At 36.6% G+C, this 22184-nt stretch overlaps 1 protein-coding gene and 1 pseudogene across 3 annotated transcripts in view; one reads left to right on the top strand and one right to left on the bottom strand.

Annotated features, from left to right (window-relative positions):
• The window catches only part of PDE3B (phosphodiesterase 3B), a 221748-nt gene that overhangs the window by 24356 nt on the left and 175208 nt on the right, over window positions 1–22184 (top strand). The gene's annotated exons all lie outside the window — the stretch shown is intronic.
• On the bottom strand, window positions 6981–7790 carry LOC129009002 (mortality factor 4-like protein 1; annotated as a pseudogene).

Below are 22184 nucleotides of genomic sequence, written 5' to 3'. Positions count from 1 at the left end.
TGGCTGCCGACTTGCTGTTTGATCTCAGACTGCTGTGCTAGCAATCAGCGAGACTCCGTGGGCGTAGGACCCTCTGAGCCAGGTGCGGGCTATACTCTCCTGGGGCACCGTTTCCTAAGCCCGTCGGAAAAGCACAGTATTCGGGTGGGAGTGGCCCGATTTTCCAGGTGCCGTCTGTCACCCCTAGAAGGGGAACTCCCTGACCCCTTGCGCTTCCCGAGTGAGGCAATGCCTCGCCCCTGCTTCGGCTGGCGCACGGTGCGCTCACCCACTGACCTGCGCCCACTGTCTGGCACTCCCTAGTGAGATGAACACGGTACCTCAGATGGAAATGCAGAAATCACCCGTCTTCTGCGTCGCTCGCGCTGGGAGCTGTAGACCGGAGCTGTTCCTATTCGGCCATCTTGGCTCCTCCCCCCCCGACACTTGATTCTTTCTCTCAAAATCCTTTCCTCACTTTTGAGTAATTTACTTTTGAATTTATAAATACCTCACCTTATTATTCATCATATTATTTGCATTATGTTAAACCCTGGTCAACCCTTAAAATGTTAAAGGAAAGACATTACTATATTTTTTAATGAATACACTAAACTTTTAAGTACAAATACATTTGTCGTCAGCCTCTGTAAAGCCATCAGATGTTTGAAAAAAAATTTTAAGCATGAAGCAAAGGGTCTAGTTTTAAGAACTTAGCTGTGAATGGATGATATCCTACCAATTTAATAGAGTTCTCCAAATGAACAGAAAGTATACAATGAAAGGAAGGTCCCTTAGACGTTTGAAATTTTTCTGCAGCATAATCCTGTCTTCTTTTTATTTATTTTATTTTTTTAAATTTTATTATTATTACACTTTAAGTTTTAGGGTACATGCGCATAATGTGCAGGTTAGTTACATATGTATACATGTGCCATGCTGATGTGCTGCACCCGTTAACTCGTCATTTAGCATTAGTTATTATCTCCTAATGCTATCCCTCCCCCCTCCCCCCACCCCACAACAGTCCTTAGAGTGTGATGTTCCCCTTCCTGTGTCCATGTGTTCTCATTGTTCAATTCCCACCTATGAGTGAGAACATCTGGTATTTGGTTTTTTGTCCTTGTGATAGTTTACTGAGAATGATTTCCAATTTTATCCGTGTCCCTACAAAGGACATGAACTCATCCTTTTTTTATGGCTGCATAGTATTCCATGCTGTATATGTGCCACATTTTCTTAATCCAGTCTATCATTGTTGGACATTTGGGATGGTTCCAAGTCTTTGCTATTGTGAATAGTGCCGCAATAAACATATGTGTGCATGTGTCTTTATAGCAGCATGATTTATAGTCCTTTGGGTATATACCCAGTAATGGGATGGCTGGGTCAAATGGTATTTCTAGTTCTAGATCCCTGAGGAATCGCCATACTGACTTCCACAATGGTTGAACTAGTTTACAAACAGCATGGTACTGGTACCAAAACAGAGTTATAGATCAATGGAACAGAACAGAGTCGTCAGAAATAACGCCGTATATCTATAATATCTGATCTTTGACAAACCTGACAAAAACAAGAAATGGGGAAAGGATTCCCTGTTTAATAAATGGTGCTGGGAAAACTGGCTAGCCATATGCAGAAAGCTGAAACTGGATCCCTTCCTTACACCTTATACAAAAATTAATTCAAGGTGGATTAAAGACTTAAACGTTAGACCTAAAACCATAAAAACCCTAAAAGAAAACCTAGGCATTACCATTCAGGACATAGGCATGGGAAAGGACTTCATGTCTAAAACACCAAAAGCAATGGCAACAAAAACCAAAATTGATGAATGGGATCTAATTAAACTAAAGAGCTTCTGCACAGCAAAAGAAACTACCATCAGAGTGAACAGGCAACCTACAAAATGGGGGAAATTTTCGCAACCTACTCATCTGACAAAGGGCTAATATCCAGAATCTACAATGAACTCAAACCAATTTACAAGAAAAAAACAAACAACCCCATCAAAAAGTGGGTGAAGGACATGAACAGACACTTCTCAGAAGAAGACATTTATGCAGCCAAAAAACACATGAAAAAATGCTCACCATCACTGGCCATCGGAGAAATGCAAATCAAAACCACAATAAGATACCATCTCACACCAGTTAGAATGGCAAATCATTAAAAAGGAAACAACAGGTGTTGGAGAGGATGTGGAGAAATAGGAACACTTTTACATTGTCTGTCTTCTTTATTCAAGAATTTGTAGTCGTTTTCAGAATTCATTCCAGGAACCAGCTTATTAGTTTAGATATCAGCACACTGGTCTTGGCAAAAGATAACACAAAAGTAAACAATACTATATCAAAAAGGATGAAAAGCCAGTGATCCAACCAGTAGAATTGTTTTGGAAGCCTGTTTGTCTCGGACTGAGATCACACATTAAGCCTTGGCTGTTGCCTTCCATTCTTGCACAAGCCTCCCTGCTCCTGGGGACCCTCTGTAAGAGTGAGCGTCCTAATGAAAATAGATGGCACACTCAAATGGCTAAGGTAGGGAGAGTTTATGAAGGAATGATTTATAAAAGAGTGGGAAGTGTTAAGAGAACATGGTATGAGTATCTGATGAGCAACAACAGATAGCCATTATCACCTTTAGACATACAAGGGCAGAATAGGGAGCTGTTAGGACTCAGAGAGTAGCTGTATAGAGGTTCATTTGAAAGAAGCCGTGGCTCTGGTAGTAGAGAAGCATCACTAACCAGAGGTGATTTTACATGAGAGCAGGGGTGGAGGTGCGTGGGAGAGTGGGGGAGAATAACTACTCCAGGCTCACTTCCTGTCTTTCTGTCTTCTGCTCTTGTCTTCCATTGGTTGACTCCACCCCAAAGACAGAGGGCAAGGGGGGCTTTGGATATAAACAGAGTCTCCTGGGGCACTGAACAGGGTGGAGAAGAATGAAGAATGGATCTGGAGGGGCAAATGAAATATTCGTAACACTACCTTTTTTTTTATTATACTTTTAAGCTCTAGGGTACAAGTGCACAACGTGCAGGTTTGTTACATATGTATACATGTGCCATGTTGGTGTGCTGCACCCATTAACTCGTCATTTACATTAAGTATTCCTCCTAATGCTATCCCTCCCCCGTCCCCTCACCCCACGACAGGCCCCAGTGTGTGATGTTCCCTACCCTGTGTCCAAGTGTTCTCGTTGTTCAATTCCCACCTGTGAGTGAGAACATGCAGTGTTTGGTTTTCTGTCCTTGCGATAGCACTACCATTTTTTTAAGGACACAGTATCTGCAGTATCGGAGGAAGGTCCTTTTAGGAAGAATCATGTAAACAAAGGGTAGAGGAGTATTGAAATAAAGAGTATGTTGAGAAAATGGAAAATATTTCAGATAGTTTGGAGTGTGTACTTAATGAAGAAGAATAGGCATAAAAATGAAAGCATAGGTTAGTATTTGTAGACAAATGTTAATCTTTATATTGCATATCCTCTTATTTATTATTAAGTCTTGTATTATAAATGTTTTTATAAATACCCGAGAATCAATAGTGCCTTCATCATTAGGTGGGAGATAGTTGGTCGAGTTTTGTGCCTTAGCATGGTTATCTGGGTGATTTACACATAGTGGCCTAGTGCAAATAGTACAAAGATCAGGAGTCATTTAGAGAGTAGGGCTTTCAGTTAAGAATATAGGCTCTGGATTTGCACCATCTGTGTTTAATTTCTGACTCTGGCACTTTCCAGCTTGATGACCTTAGGCAAGTTATCTAATACGGGCTCAGTTTTCTCATTTTCAAAATAGGTACAGTCATAATAGTTTTATTTTAGAGTAGTTGTGAGGATTGAGTAATTCACATATTTAGCCCAGAGGCTAGCAGATACTGTTAATAAATGTTACCTATTTTTTGTTTTTTAGTTTAGGAGGGTATTATAGATATCTTTGAATATTTGAAAGGCTGCCCCATGAAATAGGGATTAAACTTATCTTCATGAGAACCTCTAGTATCAGAATCAGGAGTAATGTGTGTAAGTAACAGGCAAACAGATTTGGGATTAATATGAGAAAATCTTTTAATAATTATAGAGTTGCTTGAATTAGAATAGGTTAGCTCATGAGATAATGATTTACATAGCAAGGGAAGTTTTCAGGAAAACATCAAGGGGATGTTTTAAAGTATTAATGTCTCAAAATGAGAAAATTAGATAAAAGCTTTAGGATATCTTCAAACCATAATAGTCTATTACTTTATCCTAAAAAATTTGTGAAAATCAAAGTTCTACGTAAGAGGAAATGTGTTTGATTTCCTTTTCCACATCTCTGTCTGTTCCTGTTGACAATTTCTGTTCCTAACTACCTTCCAACAATCCAGCTTACATGTCATCTATCTTTGTTTAATGATACGTATAATTTTTTTTTTTTTTTCAAGAGACAGAGTCTCACCATGTTCCCCAGGCTGGGCGCAAACTCCTGGGCTAGGTGATACTCTTGCGTCAGTCTCCTGAGCAGTTGGTACTACAAGTGCACACCACCATGCCCAGCATATTTAACAATATTTATTGAGCACATACAAATGTGCCAGGTATTGCCCTGGATACTGTGATTAGTACAGTGAACAAGACACATCAGTCTCCTGCCCTAATGGAGCTTTAAGAAATTTTAGCAGAGGGAAATAGAAAGTAAAAACACAGTGAAATAAATTTCAGGTAGTTTTAAGTACTGTGATGCATGAAGAAAATAAAACAGAATAATAGTATAAAGGGATACTAGGGCTTTGGATGGTGGAGGTGGAGATGGTGCTTTAGGTATGGTAGAAAGGGAAAGCCTCTCTGAAGAGGTGACATTTTAACCAGCATATAAATGTTGAGAAGGAGCTGGTCATGCTGAGGGAAGCACATTCTAGGCAGAAGAACCAGCAAAGGCTCTGTGGTGGGAAAGATCTTGACGTGCTTGTTAGAAAGGAAACTGGGTGGCTAGAGAGTAGTAGGAGTGGTAAGAACAGTGTGGATCACATAAGGCCTTATACACCTTGTTAACATTTACATTTCACTCCAGTTGCATTCTAATGGCAAGTCATGAGACAATTTTATGGTATAATTTATGTTTAAAAAAGATTATTCTTGCTTGTTTATGGGCTATTGACAGAATAGCTAGAGGGGAAGCAGGAAGATAGGAGGCTGTTGCAGTTATCCAAGTGAGACATAATAGTGACTCGGACTATCTCAGATGACTTTCTCCCCCATTCATCCCTGGATATAATGTCCTTTAAAAAATATTTTATAGGCCAGGCGTGGTGGCTTATCCCTGTAATCCTAGCTCTTTGGGAGGCTGAGATGGGAGGATTGCATGAGGCCAGGAGTTCGAGACCAGTTTGGGCAACATAGCAAGACTCTGTTTTTACAAAAAATTAAAAAATTAGCCGGGCATGGTAGTGTGTGCCTGTGTTCCTAGCTACTCAGGGGGCTGAGGTGGGAGGCTAGGAATTCAAGGCTGCAGTGAGCTGTGATTGTGGTACTGTACTCCAGCCTGGGTGACAGAGTGAGATCTTGTCTAGAATATATATATATATATGTATTTTATAGTGTTTACCAGATACTACTGTTAAAGTATGTTTATATTATATTTTAATTAGGTATACAATTGGCTTCTTCATTAGATTCTGAGTTTCTTAAGCACAAGGACAATGTCTTATCCCTTTTCTTATTATTTTGGGTAGCATTATAGCACTGTTATTAACTTTGCACTTAATGCATTACTATTAAGTGAATTCATGAAACTTCTATCTGAACACAGGGCTTTTTATAGCTATTACAAATGGCACAGTTAAATTACATAACTGCAATAAGGTAAGCTAGATTGGAGATGGAGTTAAAAAAATACTTTCCCATACTTCACACAGAGAATGTAGTTTGTATATAGTTTAGGAAAAGCTACTAAGAAGGGAAAATCACAATGTTTTATTAGGGGTGAAACACAAATCAGAAAGACTTAAAGAAATAAAACCAAGAACTAGTTTTGTTGCTCTGTTTGTTATGATAAAGGCTAAACTAATGGTAACAAGAGACAAATATAGTGGCTCAAGTAAGAAAGAAGTTTATCATATAACAACAGGTCACACATTCAGGCTGCTGGGTCTTTCATGGGCTCCTTCCTTTATGTTGCTCTGCCACCTCTTAGGGTCTTGTCTTAATCTGCGTGGTCAAGCTAGGACATTGTCACACTTATCTTCCAGTCAGTGGGGAAGGGGAAAGAGAGAGTCCACAGAGTCCAGATAAATAATTTTATTTTAAACAAGTGAAGTGAAAGTTGCTGTATCATCTTGCTCATATTCCACTGGTACTTAGTCATATGGTCTTACTCAGCTACTAGAGAGATGGAGAAATGTAGTTTTTAGCTGGGGAGTCATAGCAAAAACTTTGCTTTTTTATTTTATTTTTTGAAATTTAAAGAAAAAAATCTATTGAAGATCTGAAAAATAATTCCTAAAAGATAGACTTTTCCAGAAAACACTAGCTACACAATGCATTGTGTCTATCATGTTAAAACGTGCATTAGACACAAATACAAAAACCATGAAACAAGCCACCATTCTTCAACAATTTGAGCAAAGATAAAATGCCTAAGTAACAACATGGATGACTTGCAAAGGATGGGCTCTTTACTTTAAGCACCATAAAAAAAGAAAGCACAAATGGATGAGTGTGTTCAGTTATATACACTGAATTGAACCTTTGGCGCTAGGAATCAGAGTGTTTTGTCATATAGCGTTAACATGTATTATAAAAGTGCGTAGTGTCAAAGGAATAGAACCACCAACATTCGAAAGCAGCTTTGTCAACTAGGCAGTAAAACACTACAGCATATCCTCTGTTGTCCATCATTGAATACACTGGTAGCGACTTTGAAATGAAAAAAAAAAAGAAAAAAAAGGATCTATTACCCCTTTTATTTTCTTTGTTTAAAATAAAACAGAAAACAAACATCAGTTATTACACACTAACATCTTCAAAGCACATCGTTTGTACAAGAGATAGACTAAGAACCAAAATGTGTTTACAGAGATCCAAACATAAGTGAGTGAGAGCGCCTCTCACATGGCTTTCCGATGGTTCTCAGGAGGAGCCACTTCATAATCTCTGGCACTAAACAAAGTTGCAGAATTCTTTGCCAGGTACTTTAGGAAATCATGAAGATAATTCAGTAATTAAGCAAGGTGTATAGGCCAACATTGCTCCAATTCGTAGAAATAATCTCAGGAGATGTGGCACTCCATACACCTGGGACATGGGTGCCTTGGGGTGATCTGCAAGAATTTTGGCATACTGTGGTCTTTCAAATTTGTAGAGTAGTTGGGTGCCCAACATTACGTTGAAGTATTCTTTTATCCCTGCCACAACTTCATTAACCGCATACTCCTTATTATCTGTGTTTCCACCGGATTTCTTGTAATTTGCATAATCCTCAAGAATGGAATCCACATTCTTCTTGGCAGGAAGTTAAAAGAGCTGTTTTTGCCTGGTAATTAAGTCCCAGTCATCAACAAGCCACAGTTTTAGCTCTTCAGGAGTCTTTACTTTAACTTCAACTCTGTTCATGAATGTTTCCTTATTTTCAACAGTAGGATCTACCCGGGCCCTTTTCTTCCGAGGAGGCCAAGGAGTCTCACTGGTACTGCCACCATCTCCATTTCCAGGGGTTTTCTGTTTGTTCTTTTTTGTTTTCACTTCAACATTTTTCTGTTGGAGACCAGATGTCTTCTTTCCTGGGGCAGCCCCTATCATTTTCCCCTCTGCATACTGCTCCTGATTGGCTTTTTGAAGTTCTTACTGTTTCTGCAAATTGGTGTCCTCGTATTTGAGTACTCTGCTCTCTGGAACCCACTCATTCCAATTTTTATTCCAACCACTGTAATGTATAAAGTATTTCTATTGTTTGTCCTTTATGGCAACCTTTACACACTTTGTTTCATGAAGAAGAGGCCCATGAAAGCACAGCACTCACTCAACCTCCTGGAATTTAGGCTTTGGGTCCTGTTTTGACGCCATTTATGAGTGATTTGCTGCCTCCTCCTTCTCCTACCACCCCCAACTAAAACTTTACTAACTTTGATTTTCAGCTAACACTATTCTGTAGTTGCTGTTATTTGAACTACTTAAAGTGAGTATGAGGGTAACAATTAATTAATTTCTGCTTCTTACCCCCATAGGAAAAATATTGAACTTCTGTATAGCACTTACACTTATGGAGAGGCATCTTGGTCCTGATTTCAACTGGGATGGAAAACTGATTTTATTAATATTCTAAGAAAAGCTTTTATTTGTATTTTTATTAAAAATGAAGTTATGTTCAAATGAAAGAGAGTATGTATGAGTCTTGAAAATTGTTACTTTAGGTAAGGCAGGACTACTAATTTTTTTATTATTTTTATAAAGAAACAACTCTGGCTCACCAAAGGGCTTGTAGAAATGGTGGGCTGGTTGCCCTCATGGCAGGTATAAAGGATATGGATGTATAATATTTCTATTAAGGCAGTTTGGGATAAGGGATTTCTTATTGCTTTTAATGTATCTCTTCCTTGTTATCACATAATAGGTTGATATAATTCTTCATCAGGTAGAACTGAAGTTCTCAGAGTTGGAGTTGAGGATGAAAAGCTGCTTTAGAACCTTTTAGGCCTTAAGTCTGTGTTTCTGTTTTCAGGACTGTCTCCTAAAGAGAGGTAACCTTTTTTTCTGTTGGATAGTAAATTATCACTTATTTCTCTATTTCTTAAGAGCAGACATAATCTGTGGGGTTGTTCCTTTATAATCTTGATTCAGTATTTTTTCTTATTAATATTATTATTCATTTTATTTTTTGCTTATTTAAAAAAAATTCAGATAATTTACATATAATAAAATGCATGGGCCTAAATGTTGAGTTGAAGTTTTGATGGTTATATACACTTATGTAATCATGAACCAAAACAAGGTACAGAATCTTACCTTGAACTTCTTTCCAGTCTGTTCCATCCAGCTCCTCAGAGACAGCCACTTACTGATTTCTATTGCCATATATTTGTTTTACCTGTTTTTTAACCTCTTTAAATGGAATTATACAGTATGTATTCTTTTGTGTTGAGCACCTTTCACTTCATATACTGTCCTGTAATGCATTCATATTGTTTTGTATATCAGTCATGTGAATATATTCAATAAATATGTTCCCTGAATGAATGTATTTTATGAATACATCACAATTTATTTATTATTCTGTCACAATTTGTTTATACATTCTTATGTTGATGAATATTTAGGTTTCCAGTTTTTGCCTTATGAGTTTGGCTGCTCTGAGCATTCTTGTGCAAGTCTTTTTTGTGGAGACACGTATTCATATCTGTTGGGTAAATACCTAAGAGTGAAATTGTTAAGTCAGAGTAGATGTGTATTTAACATTAAAAGAAACTGACATATACTTTTTCAAAGTAGTTGTACCATTTACACTCCTACCAGCAATATATGAGAGTTCCAGTTGCCCCACATCCTCACCAACATTTGATGTCGCCATTCTTTTATTTTAGCCATATAGTACCTGTGATGTTGAATGCTTTTTTATGTTCTTATTGACCATTTATGTATCTTCTTTTGTGAAATGTTCAAGTCTTTTGCTAATTTTAAAATTGGATTGTTGATTTTCAAAAAATTACTGGTTTGTAGTTGTTCTAGACAGCCATGCATTGCTTAACAGTGAGGATATGTTCTGAGAAATGTGTTAGGTGATTTCGTCATTGTGCAAACATCATAGAGTACTTATACAAACCTAGATGTTACAGCCTACTCCACACCTAGGCTATATGTTACAGCCTATTGCTTCTAAGATACAAACCTGTACAGCATGTTAACTGTACTGAATGCTGTAGGCAGTTGTAACACAATGCTACATATTTGTATATCTAAACATATTTAAACATAGAAAAAGTTCCGTAAAAATATGTACACCTGTATAGGGCACTTACCATGAATGGAGCTTGCAGGACTGGAAATTGCTTTTGGTGAGTCAGTGAGTGAGAGGTGAGTGAATGGAAGGTCTAGGACATTACTGTACACTATTATGGACTTTATAAACACTGAACACTTAGGCTTTTTAGTTTTCCAATTACTTTATAAAAAAGTAATTGCATCACAATGTCATGACAGCTACAACTGAAAGTTTGTTATGTGGCATTTCACTATGTTATGGATGTGAGTCCTTTGCCATATGTATGTGTTATGAATATTTTCTCTCAATCTGTTGCTTACCTCTTCATTTTCCAAATGTCTTTGGATAAGCAGACATTTTAATTTTGTTTAAGTCTAATGCACTAATTTTTTTCCTTTACATTTAGTGCTTTTTTTATACCTTAAGAAATTTTTGCTTAAGCATCTCTAAGGTACTCTGTTTTCTTCTAGAAGTTTTATGGTGTATGATCTAACTTGAAGTAATTTTTTGGGTATGGGGTAAGGTAGGGAGTCAAAGTTTGCTTTTTCCATGTAGATAACCAGTTGTTCCAGCACTGTTTGGTTGAAAAGACTTGGCACCCTTGTCTAAGATAAATTGGTAGTATATTTGTTGGCTTACATACAGGAAGCTAGCCTTAGTTTTTAATTTTTTTTCTGATTTAAATTCTAAAAAAAATGAAAACCAGGGATAGAACCTATAATGGGTAAGATGGCACTTATCTTGTTGTATTTTAGAGTTTTCTGGTGGTGTCATTTTCAGAATACATTTTGAGTTCCTCAGAATAAAGGAAATGAAGCTTATTTCTTTTATTCTCAAGCCAAATCACTCTCTGAGGATTGAGGAAGTAATCCAGGGTTTGATATGGGGCTCATGTCATAAGGTTAGGTAGCCTGTTATCTTTAACTTTCTAGATTACTTCATAAAAATAACTTGCATATATGTAATGATATCTTTCTATGTTTTAGATGTTCAAAGCACTGAATTGTAAACATATTCTCACTTAATCTTTCCCTCGAATCTTAAGTATTTACCTTTTATTTTTTTAAATTTAAAATAAAAAATTAACAGTAAAATAGATGATTTTTGGTGTATGGTTCTATGAATGTTACCACGAGTATAGATTTTGTATATCCACTACAGCATTCAGGACATAGAGTTGTCCCATTCCTTCCAAAAGTTCCCTTGTGCTTTCTATCCCTTTGTAGTTGTATCTTCCTTCTATCCCTAATCCCTGGTAACTACTAGTTTCTTTTCCTTCACTGTAGTTTTATCTTTTTGATGTCATAAGTGAAATCACACAGCATGTAACCTTTTGAAACTGGCTTCTTTTATTTAGCATAATGCCTTTGAGATTCATCCGAGTTGTTGCATGAACCAGTTTATATTTTATTGTTAAGTAGTAGTCCATTGGTTGGATATACCTGTTTATCCATTCATTCATCCTTTTTTTTTTTTTTTTTTGGGACAGAGTTTTGGTCTGTTGCCCAGGCTTGAGTGAGTGCAGTGACACAATCTCGGCTCACTGCAACCTCCGCCTCCCAGGTTCAAGTGATTCTCATGCCACAGCCCCCAGAGTAGCTGGGATTACAGGCATGCACCACCACGCCTGGCTGATTTTTGTATTTTTAGTAGAGATGGGGTTTTGCCATGTTGGCCAGGCTGGTTTTGAACTGGCCTCAAGTTATTCACCTGTCTTAGCCTCCCAAACTGCTGGGATTACAGGCATGAGCCACTGCACCTGACCTATCCATTTATTCTTTGAAGAATATTTAGGTTTTTTTTTCCAGTTGTGTTAATTAGGAATAGAACTGCTGTAAACATTCACGTACAAGTTTTTGTGTGAACCTTAGTTTTTATTCCTCTAGTGTAATACGTGAGAGTGGGATTGCTGGGTTATTTGTTAAGTGTATGTTTAACTTTATAAGAAATTGCCACTGTTTTCCAGAGTGTTCATGCCATTTTGCAGTTTTACCGGCAGTGTATGAAAATTCCAGTAGTTCCACATTCTGACCAGCACTTGGTATTGTTAGTATTTTTTATTTTAGTCATTCTAGGTGTGTAGTGGTATTGCATCATGATTTAAATTTGCATTTCTTTAATGAGTAATGATTTTGAGCATCTGTTTTTTATGGGTTTATTTACATTATATATCATCTTTGGTTACGTGGATATAAGTCTTTTGTTGGATTTGTGATTTGCAAATATTTTCTTCCAGTTTGTAGCTTGTTTCTTCATTCTATGAACAATGTCTTTCAGAGAACCAAAGATTTTAATTGTAATGAAGTTCAGTTTTTCAATTTTTTATTTTATAAGTTCTTTTGATGTAATATTTAAGAACTTTTTAACCACAGGACATATATATTTTTTCTTATGTTTTCTTATAAATCTTATAAAAAATTTAATAGCTTTATGTTTTACCTTAAGACCTGTGATGCATTTTGAGTTGATTTTTTATAAAGTGTTAAATTTAGGTTTATTTTCTCCTACATACAGAATTTCCAATTCTGACATCATTTGTTGTATACTCTCCTTTGTTTATCAAATGGCTTTGGCACCTTTGTGAAGAATTAATTTGCTATATTTATGTGGATTTATTTCCGGGTTACTGATTCTGTCACATTGATCAATGTGTCATTCCCTCTGCCAATACCACACTGTCTTGATTACTAGAAAATTGTGTAGTGTGAATCTTCTTATCTTTTTTTTTTTCAAAATTGTTTGACCTTTGCATAAACATTTTAGAATCAGCTTGTTTATATCTATGAAAAATTTGGCTGGGATTTTCATTATAATCGCATTAAATTAGTAGAATCAATTTGGGTAGAATTGACATTTTTAGGCTCTTGAACCCCTATGCGTGGGCCCACTCCCACTCTGTGGAGTGTACTTTCATTTTCAATAAATCTCCACTTTTGTCGCTTCATTCTTTTCTTGTTTTGTTTGTGCATTTTGTCCAATTCTTTGTTCAAGACACCAAGAACCTAGACACCCTCCACTGGTAACATATTTTGGCAAGCCAGCCAGGATGTAAAATAAGTTTGGGATTTATTTTTTTCCTTTTCCTTTCTGCTCCATGCAGGGGAATCTCTCCTTCACTCGGGACCCTTGGTGGGCAGCACCTAAACACAGAGGCAACTGCAGATTTCTGGCTGGGGTCACTCTGAAGGACTCTCTTCTGTCTTTTCTGGTTATGGTCCCTGATCCCTACATGTGGAGCAGCTCAGGGCGAACTCACATGTGTTTCAGGCAACTTAAATCTTCTTTTCTTACACTAAATTTTTCCCTTACTCTACTCGACTGGCTAAGGACAAAAGAAACCCACCTAGCCTCCAGTTCCTATCACTACAGTTCACGGAATGGAGCAAAGTCCACTTTGCTCCATCACTGTAGTGGAACAGGAAGCATGCTGTTCCACTAGAGTGGGACCAAATGCTCCTCCTTTGCTCCATCACTGTAGTGGACCAGGAAGCATGGGAAAAGATGGCCTTATCAAATTTTAAGGATTCTGAAAGTCAGGGATTATACCTAGGAACCAAAGGGAAGCTCATAGTAGTAGGCCATTGCCTCTGGAGGGAAAACATGCAAAGCAGCACTGGTGCCCACGTAAAGTCAGAGACGTCTGATACTTTTAAGACTGGACCCCAAAGAGGGATGCCTCAGGGGATCCTTTGGACCTCAACCTCTCTGAAGGGAACACCCTTGGCAGAGGTCCTAAGGCCTAGTACTAAGCCCTCCTTAGAATTTTATCTCACAGTTGCAATACTGTTTGGCCCCAGTATTGTTTGGAATCAAGTGTGCTGTTGAATGGGAAAGTGAGATGGAGTTGCATGTATACAGGCTTTGATGCTGCTTTTCCAAGCAGGGTCAGGCCTGGTTATATGTGATGTTCTCCTTTGGTGCTGTTTGGCCCCAGTGTTCTTTGGAGTCTGGGGAGGTTTGACCTTTAAAAATTAAACTGCCATGGAAACTGCTTTACCTGAAATTTTGGTTCACTGCCTTCATTGGATTAACTATTGGGGCAAACAAAAGTAAAACTGGCAAGTTTGTATTGCTGTCTCATGGCTAGAGTTCCAAGGTAAAAGCTATTGAATCTTCATTTGTATGTGTATATACATGTCTAGATGTGTTTATTTGTATGTACACTTATTGTTATACATTCTGTCTACAAAATTGACATACACGTAAAAGAGTACTCATAAGTTAAATAAGTCTAAGTACTTTTCAAGTTCATGTGACTTAAGTATAACTTTACTAAACAAGCTGGTTTTAAAATTATTGGTAAAATAAAGATAGAAATGACTTCAAAAAAAAAAAAAAGGAATGGACATTTTTACTGTTGGGTCTTCCAATCCATGGACATGATGTATCTCTTTATTTACTTAGGTCTTCTTTGATTTTGTTCATCACTGTTTTGTAATTTTTAGCATATAAACCCTGTTGACTTTTTGTTTGATTTACATGTAAGTACAGATCCTCCTCAGCTTATGATGATGGGGTTATGTATCCAGATAAACCCATCGTAAGTTGAAAATATTGTAAGCCAAAAACATATTTTTGGCTTACAATATTCCCACCAGTCAAAACCAAACTTTCAGTTTGTGGTATTTTCACCAGTGAAAAGCACACTTTTGACTTAATATTTTCAAACCAGTAAAAAGCACATTTTTGACTTAATATTTTTATCAGTTGAAAGCACACTTTCAAATTGTGATATTTTCAACTTACAGTGCATTTATTTGGACATAACCTCATTGTAAGTCGAGGAGCATACTGAATGTATATTGCTTTTGTACCACTGTGATACGGTTTGGCTGTGTTCCCACCCAAATCTCATCTTGAATGGTGGCTCCCACAATTCCCATGTGTCATTACTTCCGGTGGGAAGTAATTGAATCATGGGGGAGGGTCTTTCCTGTGCTGTTCTCATGATAGTGAGTAAGTCTCATGAGATCTGATGGTTTTATAAGGGAGAGTTTCCCTGCACAAGTTCTCTCTTGCCATGAGTGTGAGGACTTCCCTGCCATGTGGAACTGTGAGTCAATTAAACCTCTTTCCTTTATAAATTACCCAGTCTCAGGTATGTCTTTATTAGCAGCATGAGAACAGACTAATACACATTGTAAAGCTGAAAAATTGTAAGTTGTACCATCATAGGTTGAGGACTGTCTGTATTTATTTCTTAGAGCTGTTGTAAATGGTATTTAAAAAGAATTGGTTTCCAGTTGCTCTTTGCTAGTGTATAGAAATACAATTGAGTTTTGTGTGTTGGCTTTGTATTCTGTGATGTTGCTGAATTCACTTATTAGTTCTAGAAGCATTTTTCATAGATTTCTTGAGATTTTTCTATGTACAGTTGACCCTTGAATAATGCAGCAAGGTGGAAGTTAGGAGTGCTGACCCCTGAAGCAGTTGAAAATCTACAAATAACTTTTGACTCCCCCCAAACCTAACTACTAATAGCCTGCTGTTGACTGGAAGCCTTACCATCAACATAAACAGTCAATTAGCACATATTTTTATGTTATATATGTTATATACTATATTCTTACAATAAAGTAAGCTAGAGAAAAGAAAATGTTATTAAGAGAATCACAAGGAAGAGAAAATATGTTTACTGTTTAATTCATGGAAGTGGATTATCATAAAGGTCTTCATCCTCACTGTCTTCACATTGAGTAGGTTGGGGAGACAGAGGAAGAGGAACAGTTAGTCTGTCTGTCTCAGGGGTGGCAGAGGCAGAGGAAAATCTACATATAAGTGGACCTGTGCAGTTCAAACCTGTGTTCAAGGGTCAACTGTAAATGATAATGTTGTCTGCCAATAGGACAGTTTGATTTCTTTCTTTCTAATCTGTATACCTTTTATTTGTTATTTTCCTGCTTTATTGCACTGGCTAGGACTTGCATTACTATGATGAGTAAGAGAGATATGATATTATATTTTTTCCTTAGTTCCAATCTAGGAAACCATTAAATATGATGTTGGCTGTAGCTTTTGTTTAGATGCCTTTTATTATGTTGGGGAAGTTCCTTTCAGTTCTTAGTTTGCTGAGAGTTTCTATCATGAATGAATGTTGAATGCTGTCAAATGCCTTTTTTTGCATCAATATGATCATGTAGGTTTGTTTTTAAACTGTTAATATGATGGATTATATTGGTTGATTTAAAAAATATTCAACAGCTTTGCGTTCCTAGTATAAATCGCACTTGATTGTGATATATTCTTATACATTGCTGGATTTGATTTGTTGATATTTTATTAAGGATTTTTGTTGTTGCTGTGTTCATGAGGGACATAGACCTGTAGTTTTTTTTTTTTTTTTTTTTTTTTTTTTTTTAATACTGTTTTTGGTATTGGGGTAATGGTGACTCTCAAATGAATTGGGAAGTGTTCCCTCCTCTATTTTCAGAAATGAGTATATAGACCTGGTTTTATTTCTTCTTTTTTAAATATATATATATATTTTTAAATATTTTTCTTTTATTGATATAGTATTGATTTTTTTTTTTTTTTTTTGAGACGGAGTTTGGCTCTTGTTGTCCAGGCTGGAGTGCAATGGCATGGTCTCAGCTCACCACAACCTCCACCTCCTGGGTTCAAGTGATTCTCCTGCCTCAGCCTCCCAAGTAGCTGGGATTACAGGCATGCACCACAATGCCCGGCTAATTTTTTTCTGTTTTTAGTAGAGACAGGGTTTCTCCATGTTGATCAGGCTGGTCTTGAACTCCCGACCTCAGGTGATCCACCCGCCTTGGCCTCCCAGAGTGCTGGGATTACAGGCGTGAGCCACCGTGCCCAGCCTGATTTTTTCTTTTAATGTTGGGTTGAATTTGCTAGTGAAACCATCTGGGTCTAAATTTTTTTTCTTTTTTTTTTTTGGAAAGCTTTAAACTATGTGTTGAACTTATTTAATAGTTATAGAATTATTCAGAATATCTATCTCATCATTGGTGAGCTTTGGTAGTTTGAATTTTTCAGGTAATCGATTCATTTCATCTAAGTTACTAAATTTATATGTAAAGTGTTATTTGTAGTGTTATTTTGTTATCCTTTTAATATCTATGGAGTCTATAGTGATATTCCTCTTTTATTCTTGTTATTGGTAATTTATGTCTATCTTTTTTTCTTTATCAGTTTTGTTTGAGGTTTATAAATTTTTAAATCTTTTCAAAGAATGAGATTTGGTTTCATTAATTTTCTCTATTTTCTCTTATCACTCTTATTGATGGGGAGCCGATCATTATTTCTTTTTTTTCTGCTTGCTTTAGGTTTATTTTGTTCTTCTTTTCCTAATTTGTTAAGATGAAAGCTTAGATGATTGATTTTAGATTTTTATTCTTTTCTAATATAAGCATTAGATTCTTGAGTTTCCCTCTAAGCACTATGCTAGCTGTGTGCCATAAATTTTGATACATTGCATTTTAGTTTTGGTTCAGACTATCTTCTAATTTCTCATTAAACTTCCTCTTTGAACGCTGGCTTATTTAGAAGTTATTTAATTTCTAGTGTTTGAAGTATTTCTGCCATCTTTTTGTTACCTATTTCTGGTTCAATTTCATTATGATCAGAGAACATACTTTGTATGATTTCAATTCTCTGCATATATTCGGTGTCTAGATATGAGATTTTATCTGCGGTACTTATCCTGGATAGATTTACTAGGTTGTAGATTATGTCAGTCTTCAGTTTTGCTGGAAAACGCTAAATTGTTTTTCAAAGTTTGAAAGTATTGGGGGAACCCGCCCCCCGTATTTCAACATAGGTTCTTTCTATTTTCCTAAGTGTCAGCCAGTTGAGAAATAAAGAGAAAGAGTACAAAGAGAGGAATTTTACAGCTGGGCCTCTAGGGGTGACATCACATATCGGTAGGACCGTGATGCCTACCTGAGCCTTAAAGCCAGCAAGTTTTATTAAGATTTCAAAAGGGGAGGGGGTACAAGAACAGAGAGTAGGTCACAAGATCACATGCTTCAGAGGGCAAAAGGAGAACAAAGATCACATGCTTCTGAGGAAACAGTACAAGGGCAAATTCAGAACTACTGATTAGGGTCTTTGTTCAGCTGTGCACGTATTATCTTGATAAACATCTTAAACAACAGAAAACAGGGTTCAAGAGCAGAGAACTGGTCTGACCTCAAATTCACCAGGGTGGGGTTTTTCCCCACCCTGGTAAGCCTGAGGGTACTGCAGGAAACCAGGGCATATTTCAGTCCTTACCTCAACCGCATAAGACAGACACTCCCAGAGCAGCGTTTATAGACCTCCCCCCAGGGATGTATTCCTTTCCCAGGGTCTTCATTATTAATATTCCTTGCTAGGAAAATAATTTAGTGATATCTTCCCTACTTGCACATCTGTTTATAGGCTCTCTGCAAAAAGAAAAATATGGCTCTATTCTGCCTGACCCTGCGGGCAGTCAGACCTTATGGTTGTCTTCCCTTGTTCCCTAAAATTGCTGTTACTCTGTTTTTTTTTCAAGGTGCACTGATTTCATATTGTTCAAACACATGTTTTATAATCAATTTGTACAGTTAACACAATAGTGGTTCTGAGGTGACGTACATCCTCAGCTTATGAAGATGACAGGATTAAGAGATTAAGAAAGGCATAAGAAATTATAAAAGTATTAATTTTGGGAACTGATAAATGTCCATATTAAAATGAAATCTTCACAATTTATGTTCAGAGATTGCAGTAAAGACAGGCGTAAGAAATTATAAAAGTATTAATTTTGGGAACTGATATATGTCCATATTAAAATGAAATCTTCACAATTTATGTTCCTCTGCCGTGGCTCCAGCTGATCCCTCCGTTCGCGGTCCTTGACTTCCCACAACATGAAAGTAGTTGTATGAATCTATTGCACCACTCCCCCTGCCCCAGAATGGGATATGAATGTTCTATATCTTCCCTAAACCTACTATGTATTTGATTTATTCATTATTCTAGTCTTGGAAGACAATTAATCACTAAGGGAACATTTTTCTCATCTTTTTTTTTTTTTTAAGATGGAGTCTTGATCTGTTACTTGGGCTGGAGTGCAATGGCACAATCTCGGCTCCCTGAAACCTCCATCTCCTGGGTTCAAGTGCTTTTTCTCCCTCAGCTTCCCAAGTAGCTGGGATTACAGACATGCACCACCATGCCTGGCTAATTTTTGTATTTTTAGTAGAGACGGGGTTTCACCATGTTGGCCAGGCTGGTCTTGAACTCCTGACCTCAGGTGATCCACGTGCCTTGACCTCCCAAAGTGCTAGGATTACAGGTGTGAGCCACTGCACCTGGCCTCATCTTTCGTGAGTTAAGTTTTATATCATCCTTGATAATTTAGGGTGTCACAGTAAGCATACTGAAGTTGAAAACTCAAGTAGGTTTTTGTTATCATTCCAAATGACTTGAAGTTTCTCATTGGTCATGGAGTTTTGGCTGTGAAACAGGACCTGGGGCTGCCTCTAGCCAGAGTGATTCTACCTATGCCACAGGTGGACAGGTAAGCCCTTTTATGGTTGCTGAAATAAGCCCATATCCTAGAGATGAGATTAGATTTTCACCAATATCTACTTCCAGTCTTCATGATTTAAATGTTGAAGTTCTTCAGTTTTGTACAGGTAAAAGAAATTCTTCACCTAATTCTAAGTTTTTACCTAACTTCTTCAACCAGTCTTTTCATTGCCTGATAGAATTCTGCATGGGTTTTAAATTTTTTTAAATTTAAAATTTTTTTACATTCTTCCTATGTGACAAAGACACAAGTCTTCCATTCGAATTCTACAAATCTCTTATACCTTTATCTGAGTCTATATTTTCAACCCTTATGTGCTAATGACAAATATTTAATTCCATCCTTAAAGGATAGTTGATTGTGGGCATCTACTGTATTTCATAACCTTTGTAATACAAGTTATATAATTTTTAATGCTTAAACTATACTTTAAAGAAAATAATAACAGTGATTAGTAGAACTTACTTAGCCCTGAATTAATTTGAGACTGTTGAAATAGTGGTCAACTTTTAAGACACAGGGGAAAATTTTTCCTTTGGGGATAAGTTATTTTAACCTGAGGCATTTTAAATGACAGGAAAACATCTAGCTTTCTTTTTTTATGAGTGATTAAAATTTAAAGAGGAAAGTAAAGACTGAATTGGCTTTAAACTTACTTTAAATTTTAAACTACCTTACCATCTATTTAACTTAAAAATAAGTCACTTTTATTATTCAGTTAACAAACTGAATGTCATTCTTTTTTTTTTTTTTTTTTTTTAAAGACAGAGTCTCGCTCTGTCGCTCAGGCTGGAGTGCAGTGGCATGATCTTAGCTCACTGCAAGCTCTGCCTCCTGGGTTCGTGCCATTCTCCTGTCTCAGCATCCCTAGTAGCTGGGACTACAGGTGCCCGCCACCACGGCTGGCTAATTTTTTGTATTTTTATTGGAGACGATGTTTCACCGTGTTAGCCAGGATGGTCTGGATCTCCTGACGTCGTGATCCGCCTGCCTCTGCCTCCCAAAGTGCTGGGATTACAGGCGTGAGCCACCATGCCTGGCCATTCTTTTATTAAAATATTTTTTATAGTAAAAATGCAGGTGTATTATGTTAGTTATATTTATTCCTTTTGGTAATATGGTTTTATTAAACTTGACGAAAATGCCTTCCAACTATCCATGTGTTACTCAGAGGTATGAGAATGAATTAGCCAAACAATTTGAACAAAAAGTTAAGATAATAGACATTTAGAATGCTTCTTGCTAGAATGAAGTTCTGGTTTGTGAAGAATATTACTTTATCAGGTAGGGAAGATATATAAAGGCAGAAAAATTATTAAATTGTGACTTCCTAAATGTCTACTTAAAAACATTTATAGTAAATTTATAATGTTATATTGAATTGATTTGAATTATTTGAATCTTAAAATATAGTGTGGAAGCTTTTTTCTAAAGTATATATTATTAAAAGCTGAGAAATATTTAAGTGGTTGAAAGCCAGTAGGAAATATGAAGCAAACTGCTAATGCAACTGGGGAGACAATAGAACTATGTTTATTTAATATTAAGCATTAAACTTATGAAGATTTTACTGGAAATTTGATTGGTTTTTCTGTCACCCAAGGGTATTTTAAGCCCATTTTATGCATTATACCTGGGCTGTACCAAGAGCAGATGGAAGGTTCCCAGGGGAACTTTGCAACTGACCCATAATTTGAGATAAGATGATAGTTTACAGAGCTACAAAAATAGTCTTGGGGTTTGCCACTGGTTTTATTTGCCTATCAGCTCTTTTGTCACCTTTTCTCTCACATATCATATGGATGACACACAGTTCTGTTTATTTGTCAATATCTAATTGATTAGCATAAAGTTATAAGATTATAATTCAAGAGGTGAAATGGATGCTAATTGGAACTCCTATTAGGAATCTGCTCATCAACATATAATTTCTTTTTTTGAATAATCAAAATATATACTTTTCATTATATAGATTCAGAAAGGTTCTGAAAACATAGGAGATATTTTCTTTTAAAGCTGCACTCAGAATTTTATTTCTGTGATACTCAGGTGAAAGTATGTAGTTTCCCTTTTCATTTAATTTTATTAAAATTGAATTAAAATTTTCTTTCTTTCTCTCTCTCTCTTTCTCTCTCTCTTTCTTTCTTTCATCTCTCTCTCTTCTCTCTGTCAGAACATGAGTATTTTCAGGAAATTTTGTATATCAAGCAATCCATCAATCTTTGTTTAACTATGGAATCTTCAGAACATCAGAGTTCCATGTTTTCAAGCTTAGAGAAAAATGGACACTCTGAATCCTAGCAACTGAAAGCAAATAGACATACGTCAGTATCTGTGTATAGTGCTGACACTTATGTCAGCACTTTGTCCCATTTGCTTGGGAACTCTTGTTTAGTAGTGTGTTTACAATGAGGCCTTTCCGTGGAGAGGGCTACATGACTTAATGTGTGTGTACTCTGTATTGTCTGAGTACATTCTATGTGTAAACTTTAACATATGTTTATAGACATATTTGTTATTGACATTTAGTCTTGTGTTTATTTTATTTCTCAGAAGTATTCTATTTGTTCATTTTGATAACTAGCACTTAGCCATTCACTTTTTATTTCTAATTTTGGTGTCTTTCTGTAGGTCACTGAGTGTGATTCCAGATAAGTTATTACAGCTAGATCTATGTGGCTCATCAGCCACATATGTGGTTTTTTTTTTGTTGTTGTTGTTTGT

Source organism: Pongo pygmaeus, chromosome 9 (genome assembly GCF_028885625.2).
Source record: "Pongo pygmaeus isolate AG05252 chromosome 9, NHGRI_mPonPyg2-v2.0_pri, whole genome shotgun sequence".
NCBI classification, from domain to species: domain Eukaryota; kingdom Metazoa; phylum Chordata; class Mammalia; order Primates; family Hominidae; genus Pongo; species Pongo pygmaeus.
The sequence above is the reverse complement of the archived record's forward strand: the minus strand, read 5'-3'. Positions and strand labels throughout refer to the sequence as shown.